The 12151-nt window shown below is 44.9% G+C and overlaps 1 long non-coding RNA gene across 1 annotated transcript in view; it reads right to left on the bottom strand.

Moving 5' to 3' along the window:
- Nucleotides 1–9639: 9639 nt before the first annotated feature.
- The window catches only part of LOC124244750 (uncharacterized), a 7022-nt gene continuing 4510 nt past the window's right edge, over nt 9640–12151 (bottom strand). The window contains exon 3 of the long non-coding RNA XR_006890105.1: nt 9640–9730. This is a non-coding gene — a long non-coding RNA (uncharacterized LOC124244750). The remainder of the gene's footprint in view (nt 9731–12151) is intronic.

Consider the following 12151-nt stretch of genomic DNA (forward strand, 5'->3'; position numbering starts at 1 on the left):
GATTCTCCCTTGGAGCCCTCAGAAGGAACCGGCCCTGCTGACACCTTGATTTTAGTCTCACCTTGATGTGAGACTCATTTCACAGTTCTGACTTCCGGAAGTTTAAGAAAATAAACTAATGCTTTTTTAAACTACTGAGTTTGTGTTAACTTATTCCAGCAATAGCAGGAAATAAATATACATGCCCTGTAGGGGAGCATTTCCTCTAAATCTGTGGCAGGAGGATCCAGAGACCCCAGATACACAGCCAGTCAGTCTCAAGGGGTAGAAAAGATGCAGGGAGTCTGTCAGCCATCTTGGCGCCGAGGTGGAGCAAGCCACTGAGCGCCTGGGTTACAGGGGAGGCCAGAGAACCTGAGGAGGTCCTTAAGATGTGCACAGTACAGCAACCCATATTTAAAATGATTGCTTATACTAAGAAGTTGAAGACAGGGGCCGGCCCAGTGGCACAGCAGTTAAGTGCACACGTTTTGCTTTGGCGGCCTGGGTTTCACCGGTTTGGATCCCAGGTGCAGAAGTGGCACCCCTTGGCAAGCCATGCTGTGGTAGGCGTCCCACATATAAACTAGAGGAAGACGGGCATGGATGTTAGCTCAGGGCCAGTCTTCCTCAGCAAAAAGAGGAGGATTGGCAGCAGATGTTAGCTCAGGGCTAATCTTCCTCAAAAAAAAAAAAAGAAGTTGTTAAAGACAGAGAGAATGTGTGTGCGTTGGTTGTACTAACATTGACTTTCATTATACTTCATTTTCAGTTGTGAAGAATAGCTGGCTAGCTCTGTAAAACGTCCCCGGGCCTCTCAGAGTGAATTTTGTCTATGTCACACAATCTGTAAGTCAGAACATCACTAATATAACTTTGAACTTGGTAAAAATCTATTCAGGCAGAAACAAATTTATTTTATGTAGATTTGACATAGAATTTATAGAGAGCATGTATCAGGGTAACTCCAGCTGCTTTAGCAAACAATCTACATTTCGACTACCTAACGCTATTCAAGATGATTTCTTGCTTACCTAACAGTCCAATATGGGTGTAATGTTGGGAAGGTGGTGGTCCTGCTCCCGTGGATGTTCAGGGGCCCAGGCTGACACTCTGAGTTCTTCAACTTTTATCTTTTAATGTCCCCCTAGGCATAATCATACAGCTGGCAGAAAGGGAACCGTTGATTGGATAAAGATTCACCTTTTAACCTCCTGGCCTGGAAGTGATACCACTTCTGCTTACAATCCACTGGCAAGATCTAGTCACACAGCATCACTTATAAGCAAGGGATGCTGGGAAATGTAGTCCTTGGCTGGGCAACCGCCTGTTCAGTAACCACCCTACTTTATGTAAGGGGAAAAGGAAGCTCTGGTGGACAGCTGGCTGTCTCTTGCCACAGCCTGACCCTCTGGCCAAGAAATGTTCATGAAGATTCCTTCCCTCAAATACCGAAAACTTGCCCCAGCCAAAAAAGAACACTTGAGGGAATTAACTCAAAATCCTATTAGTTACTGCATCCTTAGGGGCAAACCAGATGGGGAGCCAACAAGAGACTACTCTCTCAGTACAGTCAAAAGAAGTCAAGGATGGATGATCAGGAGGCTGAGGGGCCACCATGCCAATAAAATGTCATAATCCCTTGCCCAGTTTTCAGCCTGAGCCAGTTTTTGGACCCAGGCCCACTGATTGAAGAAAAAGACTGTGTCCCCAGGAGGCAGAACCCTGTAACACCACACAAGTGTATGTGGTCCTGGATCTTCACCAAAGGGTTCTACCTGTGTAACTGAACTCTGAGGAATACCCAAGCATTTTGATGACTTTTCGGCAAAGTCTTAGTAGACATTAATACCTAAAGACAGTAATCACCATCACAGGCCTCTGCTAGAGTGCAGGAATGCTGGGACCAGGTAATAAATGGAGACCTGGCCCGGATTCAGCTTACAATGGGTCCACTGGGTCTGTGGCCCCACCCCGTGGTTATTTCCCTAGACCCCAAATGTATAATGGAAATAGACATGCTTGGCAGTTGTACAACATCACATTGGTTCCTTGGCTTAGGGTAAGACCACCGTAGTGCAGAGGCCCAAGGAGAACACTCTGAAATGAATCCCCTCCACGACCAAGATAGTGAATCAAAACTGACATGGCGTCCCCGGGGGGAATGGAGAAACTAATGTCATCCCTCAAGAACTAGAGGATTCAGAGTGAGGCCCCTGTCATATTGCCTTTAAATGCACACGTCCAGACCAGACAAATCTAGCGGGCTCAGAAAAAGTCAACCAAGTAATAGTTCCAGTTGCAACTGTTGTGCCAGATGTGGTATCATTGTTGGGTCAGCATAGCTGGGCCTTAGTGCAGGTTACATGTGACAACATTCTTCCTTGGAATCCTGTTTTTTTAAACTAATTTCAAGTGACCTTAAATCAGAATGTATAACTGTATGTCTGAAGATACAAAAGATATGTAGGATAGGGTTTATTTTTTCAAAGAGAGTTATATCATTGAAGCTTAATAAAGGATACTATCTGTAATAATAAATTATTCATAGACTACTTATTTGGCAAACTCAATAATTCAGAACATGGCCAAGGATCTGTGAGGAAGCAAAACTTGGCTTCACGTGAGGAACCAATAATTGTTAAGTCCATGAGCGCTTTGCTGATCCCACTTCTGCCCAAAGAGGGTCAGAAAAGTTCATCTTCCCTTTCCTCACACACAAAGGTGCCCTCCTCTCTCCTCACTCCCCCATGCCCTCTGCAGCTCGCAATCTGTCATCTGCAAGCTGCCCATAATCACCACCTCGTCTTTATGTTCCCTCCACCTTCTAACTCTAACTCTAACCAGGTGTGGGCCATGCAGCCCTCTCAGGTGAGGATTGTTTGGTTCCCAGCCCTGTATCACTGGGCCTGCTGTGTAGCAATTGTCCCTTGGTACTTCCAGACTCTGTCTCTTCCTTCCTTGCTGAAAATCCTCTGGATCTTTAGAGCAATGGCGCTGGACCATACCATCCACTCTCCCTCCTCATCCAAGTATCTGGCTCACTGTTTTTCTCTGCACCGTTACTCTGGAGACTTCCTTCTCATAAACAATCCATCCAGTGCCCTAGCTTCTTGGTTCTTTGACCTCTTCACTTCCTCTTCCCTCTCCAAACTCTAGCCTCCACTACTGGATTTCCACCTTTGCTCAGTGTACGCCTGCTTGTAGCCCTTCTCCAACAACGCTACCTCATCAGGACCTCTAAACCATGAGTCCGCCATTTTCTTCAATGCCCATCACTTCACTCATGCCTTCATTTCCCTCTTCCTCCAGATTAGAATTTCTAGTCCATCACTATAATCCGTCAATAATATATACCTGCAACTAGCTCCTCGCCACTTTCTCTTCTCCACTTGTCTTGAAAAACCCCATCCACAGATAAAGCCAATTCTCCAAACCTGTATTTGAGCGGCTGAATGTTTGCGGAGAGACACTCAAACAGGCTAGCTCTCACTTTAAGTTTATGACTACAATCTTCAGAGGCCAGCCCTTCAGATTCACTTTCCCACCCTTCCCTAGTCTCCCGTGGTATCCTGTGCCCCAAGGCCATGCTCTCAAAATTCCTCTCTTTTTAAACTTCATCACAGGTAGTCCTCCCATCCCTCATTCCTTATTTCATTGTGAAAACCCACGGAGAAACAGAGAACACTTGCATTTTCTTTCTATCACATCTTCCAACTTATCCTATATATTCCTGTGGCTTTAATGTCATTTAGTTGCTCACTGTATCTTCCCTGAGCTTAAGATTTTTATATTCAATTTCCTACTTGGTGTCTCTACTTGGATGTGTATTAGGCATACGAAGTACAGTATGTCCAAAAGAGAATGCTTGATTTTCTCTCTCAATCTTCCCTATCTCTGTAGTTGTTAGGCATCATCCTTAATTCCTCTCTGTCCCCAACACTCCACATCTAATCCATTAGCGATTCCTGTTGCCTTTATGTCCCCAATGTATTCCAAATCCAACCATTTCTCACCATCTCCACCACTACTGATATCTCCTTTTGTGATGAGCGCAGTAACCCCTGACTGATCTCCTGGCTTTCATGCTTACTCATCAGTGACCTGAACAATCTTTTAAAGATGAAATTTGGATTAAGTCACTTCTTACACTGAGTCCTTCATTGGTTTTTCATCATCTTTTACAATACAATCTAAACTCCTTTCTGTGGTCTGCAGACCCCTTCATGATCTTCTCTGCCTCCCTCTCCTACCTGATCTCACTTCATGCCTTTCCCCCTAGCCGCGGCTCGTTCTGCTCTCCTTGTTTTACCCTCTTCCTGTTTCTTGAGCACTTCAAGCTAGTTCTAGCCGCATGATCCTCACACTTGCTATTCCCTGTGTCTGTCGTGCCCCTGCCTCCAGAACTTCACATGACTGGCTGTCTGATTTCATTTAAGTCTCTGCTCAAAATCACTTCCCTGACCACCTTATCTATTAAAGCCCCCTCTTCCAAAGGAATTCTCTTTTTACCCTGTTCTGATTTTCTTCATATAGTTCCTAATGAATTCCATACTTTCGTGTTGTCCCCTCCCACATCAATTCTGGGCTTGGTCATGTGACTCGCCTTTGGCCATTGTGACATTAGAAAATGTGACCCAAGCAGAGGCCTGATAAGTACTTGCACATTCGGGGCTTGTCCTCCTGGAACACCAGCTGCCAAGTGAGGAAGCCTGAGCTAACCTGCTGGAGCGGCCACATGGAGGACAACTGAGGCATGCGAGCTGACAGCCCCAGCCAACTGCCATCCAGCAGCTGCCCATTGGTGTCAAATGCATAAGTGAGCCCAGCAACACCACATGGATCTGAGACCTGCCATTCCATCTGATGTCCATCCAATTGCCAACCCATGGAATCATGAACAAATAAAAGTTGTTTTACGCCACCAAGTGTGGGATGGTTGGTTCTGCAACAGTAAATGATACCTATCACTACCTGAAGTTATATATCCATGTGAAGATTTACTTATTGCCTGCCAACCCTTCTAAAAGTTAAGCTCTATGAGGATAGGAGCTTTACGTTGACTACACTGTGGTCCCCCAGCCTGGAACACTGTCTGGCCTACAGAGGCACCCAGAAAAATTTGCTGAATGAATGAATAGTCTCTCATGAAGCAGCTTTATCTGGGTCTATGGCTTCCACTAAGATCTCTAAATTTGGCCCATTAAAAAGCTCTGTCTCCTGAGTGTTTGTTCCACCTGACCACTGGACACGACCAACGGAAATTCAACACCTTCTAAACTGATCTTATTTTTCCTCCCAATTTTGTCCACAACTTTTCTTCTCTATTCCATATTTTAGTAATGGCACCAAAATACAGCCAATCTTTTAAGGATGTTGTAATGATGGTTAATTTTGTGTGTCAAGTTGGTCAGGCTGTGGTGCCCAGATGTTTGGTCAAGCACTAGTCTAGATATTGCTGTGAAGTTATTTTTTTTAGAAGTGATTAACATGTAAATCAGTAGACTTTGATAAAGCAGATCACCCTCCATAATATGAGTGGGCCTCATCTAATCTGTTGAAGGCCTGAAGAGAAATGACTGAAGTCCCCCAAGGAGGAAGGAATTCTGTCTCCAGACTGCCATCAGACTCAAGACTGCAACATCAACTCCTGCTGGAATTCCAGCCTCCCACACTACCCTGCAGGTTTTCAGACTCACCTGTGCCCACAATTGCATGAGCCAATTCCTTAAATCCCTCTTCCTTCCCCTCATACGTGCATACACACATCCTGTTGATTCTATTTCTCTGGAAACCCTAATACAGGGGTTATCTTTGATGATCCCCTCTCCCTCACTTCCCAAAACTCATTCAGTCACCAGAACCTATCGATGCACTGCACAAAATGTCTCCTGCATCTACCCTTTCTCTGCTTCCACCTCCCCAGTCTTGGTTTAGACTCTCCGCATCTCTAATCTGGACTATTACAAAAGTCTGTTAACCATTCTCTCTGCCTCATCTCCTTCTAATCCACCTGCCACTCCACCACCAGACGTATCTTTCTAAGCTAAGAATCTGATCACGTCACTTACCTGCATCGTCTCCCCATCACCTGCAGGATACAGTTCAAACCCATCAGTATAACAGGAAAGCTCTTTATCAACTAGCCTAAGATATATTCCCAGTCCTATCTCGCATAATCCTCTAGAAATACCCCAAATTTTCATTATATTTAACTACTTGTGGATCCCCAAACAAGTCATGCTCATTTCATACCTTCATGCTTTTGCACATTTTTTTCCATTTGCTTCGAATGCCTACCAACTCGTCTTGAAAACATTCAGACCTACTCTTCGAGCCCTAGCCCAGAGGTACCTTGCTCTTAAGCTGTCCCTGAATGCTTTGTCATTAAGTTTTAGACAATGATAAAGATCTTTTCATAAATCTTGTCTTATTGTATTGAAATTAATGTATGTGTCTATATTTCTCAAAGATACTCTTTGATGGCAGGGACTATGTCTTATTCCTAATTAGATCCCTAGTCTTAGAATTTTGTTTACCTCATAATAGCCACTCAAAAAATGTTTGCTGGGGCCTGCCCAGTGGCACAGCGGTTAAGTTCACACGTTCCACTTCTCAGCGGCCCGGGATTCACCCGTTCAGATCCCGGGTGTGGACATGGCACCGCTTGGCAAAAGCCATGCTGTGGTAGGCATCCCACGTATAAAGTAGAGGAAGATGGGCATGGATGTTAGCTCAGGGCCAGTCTTCCTCAGCAAAAAGAGGAGGATTGGCAGTAGTTAGCTCAGAACTAATCTTCCTCAAAGAAAAAAAAATTGTTTGCTAAGGCCATTTATATGTGTTAGATTTTAAGCCCTTTGAAGGCAGAAACCATATTGCTGTTCATCTTTGTATCACTTATGGTGCCTCTCATAGGATCTTGTACATAATTGATGCTCAGTATAAGACCGAATTTAAGAGAGAAGCTTCAGTTTTCTGGAGAAAATAGAAATATTTCATTTCCTGATGCTATGATATGTCAGCCATCATTGGATTCCCATGCTAAGTGGTATTGCAACAATTTTAAGTCAAGTAAGAGTTCATAGAAAAGAGAAATCACTGAAGGTCACAGTCTTGGGGAAAAGAAATTAGAAGGAAACTGTCTTTCAAAAAAAATTTATAAAACTTTCTCTATTTCCTATTTTCTCATACAGTCTTCTAAAAACCATTTTTTTCACTTTGAAAATTTTCACACCCACCAGAAAGTTGAAAGAACAGTACAGTGAACACCCAGATACCTCTCACCCAGATTCACCAGCATCTTGCCACACCCATTTCCTCTCTCTCTCTTTATATATATACACACACACACATATATATACACACACTTCCCTTTTGCTGAAAGCAGATGGCGGCTGTCACAGCATTTCACTCCCGAATGTTGCATCTTGCATCACTCAGAAGGGGGACATTCCCCTACACCACCACAACACCACTATCACACCTAAGAAAATCAGTACTACCTCAACAAAATCACCTAACAGCAAATTCCCCTGATTTTCCCTCCAAATGTCCTTGATAGCTATCTTTTTTGACCCAGAATCCAATCAAGTTTCACACACTGATTTGGCTGTTACATCTCTTTATTCTCTTCAAACTCTTCCTCTGTTCTTGATATCAAATGCGTTGAAGATCCAGGCCAGTTGGCCCGTCGAACAGCCTATATTCTGGATTCCTCTGACTGTTTTGTCAGGATTCGATTCAGGTCAAATATTTCCAGCAAGTTTTATTGTGTCCCTCCCACGGCATCAGATCAGGGGGCTCATAACGTCACTACTTGGGGTGCCAAGCATGACGAGATGCAGAGAAGGTGAAGGCTGACAATCTCTCCAATGCAAAGACACACTTATGCCTTTGTAACTATAAGCAACTTATGAGATTGTGTAAACACCATCGTCCCTACAGCCTTTTTCCCAGTGGGTCATATTATTCATTGATGATCATTGCCTGAATTAACTATTATATTGAGAGTTACAAAAAGGTTCTTTTCTAAATCTATAATTTAGTCTTCACTTAATATCTTATAATCTTTCATAAAGCAGAGCTTTTCTCTCTCTTCTGAAAATCACTACGGAGTCGTGAATTTTTTTTTAATTTAATGTGTTATAATCACTTACCAGGATTATTCTTTTTGATCCTCAAAGTTTCCCAGATTTGGTCACTGAGATCCCTTTTGAGCTGGCTTCTGTGTCCTTTTGACATGGACTGTTAAAACAGTCTTTGAACATATCTTTGCTTTCTAGCACACAAGATGTTCCTAATTCAGATCTGGTATCAGCCAGGGTCTGGGGCTTCTCACCTCATGTGGTGGCAGAGAGACACAGAAGGAAAGATTCCCTTGCCAGTGAGCTAGTTGTACCCCAGTGTGGCTGGCTGTCAGGCTTCTTGGAGTGGGCAAACTTTTGTACAGAAGGGACAGGACCTCTCACAAGGAAGGGCAATTGTCCAACAGAACATTATCGAAACATCCTCTGACCCAATGTTTAAGAAACCTACCTGTGAACTTTTTACATAAAATCAGCTCTTGAAGATTTTCTACTTAAGAATAAATCAAACACAAAGCTGCGTTGTAGTTTTCTCCACTCAAGTGACAGGTTTCCAGCAAAAAGCTACTTGGCCCATTAGCCATGGAAAAATGTCCCCTTTCACTGTTTCTTCTGAACAGAGTTCTCAGTAGAGAGTTGTGGTTAAACCACCCCTGTGAGTGAGACTGGTTTCTCTTTTTGACTCTGCAGAGAATTTTGTGACGTTCTGTTAGTACACAAACTTTGAGATCCTTTGCAACAATTTTCCCATGTGGTACAGGTCTTCCCAAGAGATACTGGGCAATAATTTCAAAATGGCTGGACATGGACTCCAGATTCCCAGGGAGATATTCTCCCCCTGGGTCTAGACTACAGATATCTCAAGTAATTCCCTGGCAGTCTTGAGAATTGGGTATTATTCCTCTTTTAGAAGACGAGGAAACCAAGACTCAGAGAGTCTGTGTTGTAACACAAAGTCAGAGAGCTCCTATAATTTACTGAATCTAAGATGCCATAGATTTTAAGGTACATTTCATTCCCAGGTATGTTAAATGTGGGGAAGAAAACCCCAAAAATGTGTGACTTAGGATCTGTGAAACAGCTGTTAGTCCCTGGACACTCAGACCCACGATCAAATTCAGATCTTAGTGACTGCGAAACCCACGCTGTTCCCACTTGAGGAGGCATTTATGGAAGAGGAGTGAGCTGAGCGGCAGATAGGAGAGCCGGGGTTCGAGAAGATGAGCAAAGGCATGGACGTAAGGGTTTGCTTGGGGCCTTGACTCAGTGAAGAGCTAATCTGACTATAGCCGAGTGCTCGGATTAGGAAGCGGCTAACCTGCCTAAAAAGAAATACGGCTTTTAGAGAGAGATGAACCTGGGCTTCAGAAGGTAGTTTATGATTATTTAGGTTTGGCCGGGCATCGTTGTAAGTGCTTGGGTGGGTGTTACATGTTGAAAGCCGTGTGTTTAGAGGAGAAGTGTACAAGGTGGGTTGGAAGAGGAGGTAAAAGGCTGCTGCAGTTCAGAGAGGCACCAAGTGATGAAGCTTGAATGGGGATGGCGGCCCTGAGACTGGAGAACAGGGGTAGGGGCATGGGAGCATTAAGAGGAAGGGTTCCCCGTGGTTGTTGACAGACTGGAGATGAATGGGAAGTCCATGTAATTTATCATCCAAACCGGGACACCTTTGAGACAGAAAGCGAAGTGCTATTAATAACCATGCCAGACAGAAGGCATAAACCAGGACTGTCATGGGCAAACCTGACATATGGTTACTCCAGACAGAGAGAATAAAGGAGAGACCAGAAGCAAAACTTACTCCAATATTTCTTGCCTTGGGGACTGAGGGTTACTGTAGTTGACAGGGGAGTTGTAAATGCTACTTCTCGTGCCAGGGGGTTCTCTTGGTGATCTCCAACTATCCTCCCCAAGAGGGCTTGTGGAGATTCAGACAGCCCCACACAGTATGGCTTAAGGAACAGGCTTGACTCATAAGGTGTGTTGCCAGGGCCTGGGTGCTCTCTGGGACCCACTGGGATGGACATTCCTAGAGCCTCTTCCCTCCAACTCTGCCACCTCCCTTCCTTACAGGGCAAGAGAAAGAACGACCTCATCAGTGGGAGAACAAGGTGTCTGTGGATATGCTGGATGCCAGCAGTTGGCAGAGGTTATTTAGGAAATCCAGCTGCCCAGCACCTGGGGAATTGGAGGGCCCAGGGGAAGCTGGCTTTGGAAATGGAGGCCAGTGTGCCCGCTGGGACCCTGAGTTCATGTGCATCTTCTCCCTGGCAAAAGGAGAAAGGCATTCAGTCCCAGCCAGGCTCTTGTCCAGGCAACCCAGAGTAAACTCCCAAGGCCATTTTGGGTGTAGTTCTGCTTGTGGCACAAGAGTATCTGGTTTAGGGCAGGGGTTGGGCAGGAAAGAGAGTACCAATGGTGTAGAGAGAAACCATCAATTTTCAGTGAATTGGCCTACAAGCAAATATACTGAACTGTGAACAATATTAAATATAATCTTAAAATCCCTTTGATGGTTCAGAAGGCATTTGAGTCTTGTAAAGCTTAAGGGTCCCCATGGACACCCCTGGCTGTGCAGTAAACATCTGGCTGTGCCCCTCTGTGCATGGTCTAAGAGGATACAAGTGACACAGTCTGTCTGCATGTTCTCAGCAGGGCCTGGGCCACTGTCCCAGCCTAAACGGTTGCTGGGTTTTGCGCCTAATTTCTAATGAGCTAAAATTAGTAAGTGACCAGCCAAATAGACACTTTGAAGGGAGGTCTGTGGGATGTAACTCTCATAGCTATTCCATTGTACTCCACTAATCTAATTTTAGCTTAGAGAATACCCCTTGAGACTGGAGGCCTGATTTTGAGACCTGGATTTCAAGATAACCACATTACAGTTTTGCTTTGATGATGGAAGTCAAGACGGAATTCGTGAGAGCTCAGAAGACTGTGTTTTGAGTCTATCACTTCCTTGGTAAAAGCAAACAAACAACAAAGAAGCTCACAAACTTCAGGAACTCTCCACCGCTCACAGGATTGTGTCTATACTTGGCGACTGCTACTCAAAACTGTCCTCCGTCAGATCTGTTTATCCAAAAGTCTCATCACATTCTCTGCTTCGCACAGTCAGGGGGATCTGGCCAGTGCATGTGAACTCCTCTCAGCCTTGCCTTCTGCCGGGTTCCCTCTGCCAAGGCCATTCCCTCTGCCTGGCTCGGTCTCTTGTCTGGGTCCCCTGCTGCTCTCTGAGCCGCAGACCCCTGTATCCAACTGCCTAAGTGACGTTTCCAAAGATGACCCAAACCTACCCCTCCTCCTCTCCACTCTCTTAGTGAATGACAAGGAAAAAGTCCCTTCTGGTGGTGTCTCTGCCAGCTCTATTTCATCCATTGTCTAGAGACACCTTTCCAAAACACAAACCAGGCCACTTGACATGCCCCCTGAAAGCCCACCAACCAGCCCCAAGCTCAAAGCCCTCAGCAGCACATGGGAGGAAGCCCTTTTGAGCAACCGTCTGCCCATCCCACCCTGTTCTCCAGCTCAGAACAGCTCACGGTTTCCTCCGGCAGCCAGGCTGGCTTCTCTCCCGCCTCCAGGCCGTGCATCTCAAGCTTCCCCAACCCCTTCACCTGGCCCCCTTCTCCAAGTTCCTTGTCCCTTGTTCATGACCTGAGTACCACAAGGGAAATGAGCAGTCCTGGTTGTCTTACTATAAGCCCATGATCAGCCTTTAATGAATGTTTAATGATCAGTGAATGAAGAAATAATGAATGAACGATACAAAAGTGCATTGAGACAGAACCAGGACCATAAAGAAAAAAAAAAAGACGAGGCTGCAGACTAGGATATTGGTTTGCAATCTCGGGAGTTCCCCCTGGTGAAATCTGAAACTGGCCCCAGAATGTTCAGGGCAAGGAGAGACCAAAGACAGAGGCAGACCACTCCAGATTAGCAGGTAGCAGGTTAATAAGCAAGGGAACTTACAGCTTGTCTTGGGTGGTTGCAAGAGGAGTACATCTCTGCACCCACCTGCCAGAGTCTTATTTTTTTTTTTTTAAAGATTGACACCTGAGCTAACAACTGTTGCCAATCTTTTTTTT

This window comes from Equus quagga, chromosome 9 (genome assembly GCF_021613505.1).
Source record: "Equus quagga isolate Etosha38 chromosome 9, UCLA_HA_Equagga_1.0, whole genome shotgun sequence".
In the NCBI taxonomy this organism is placed as follows: domain Eukaryota; kingdom Metazoa; phylum Chordata; class Mammalia; order Perissodactyla; family Equidae; genus Equus; species Equus quagga.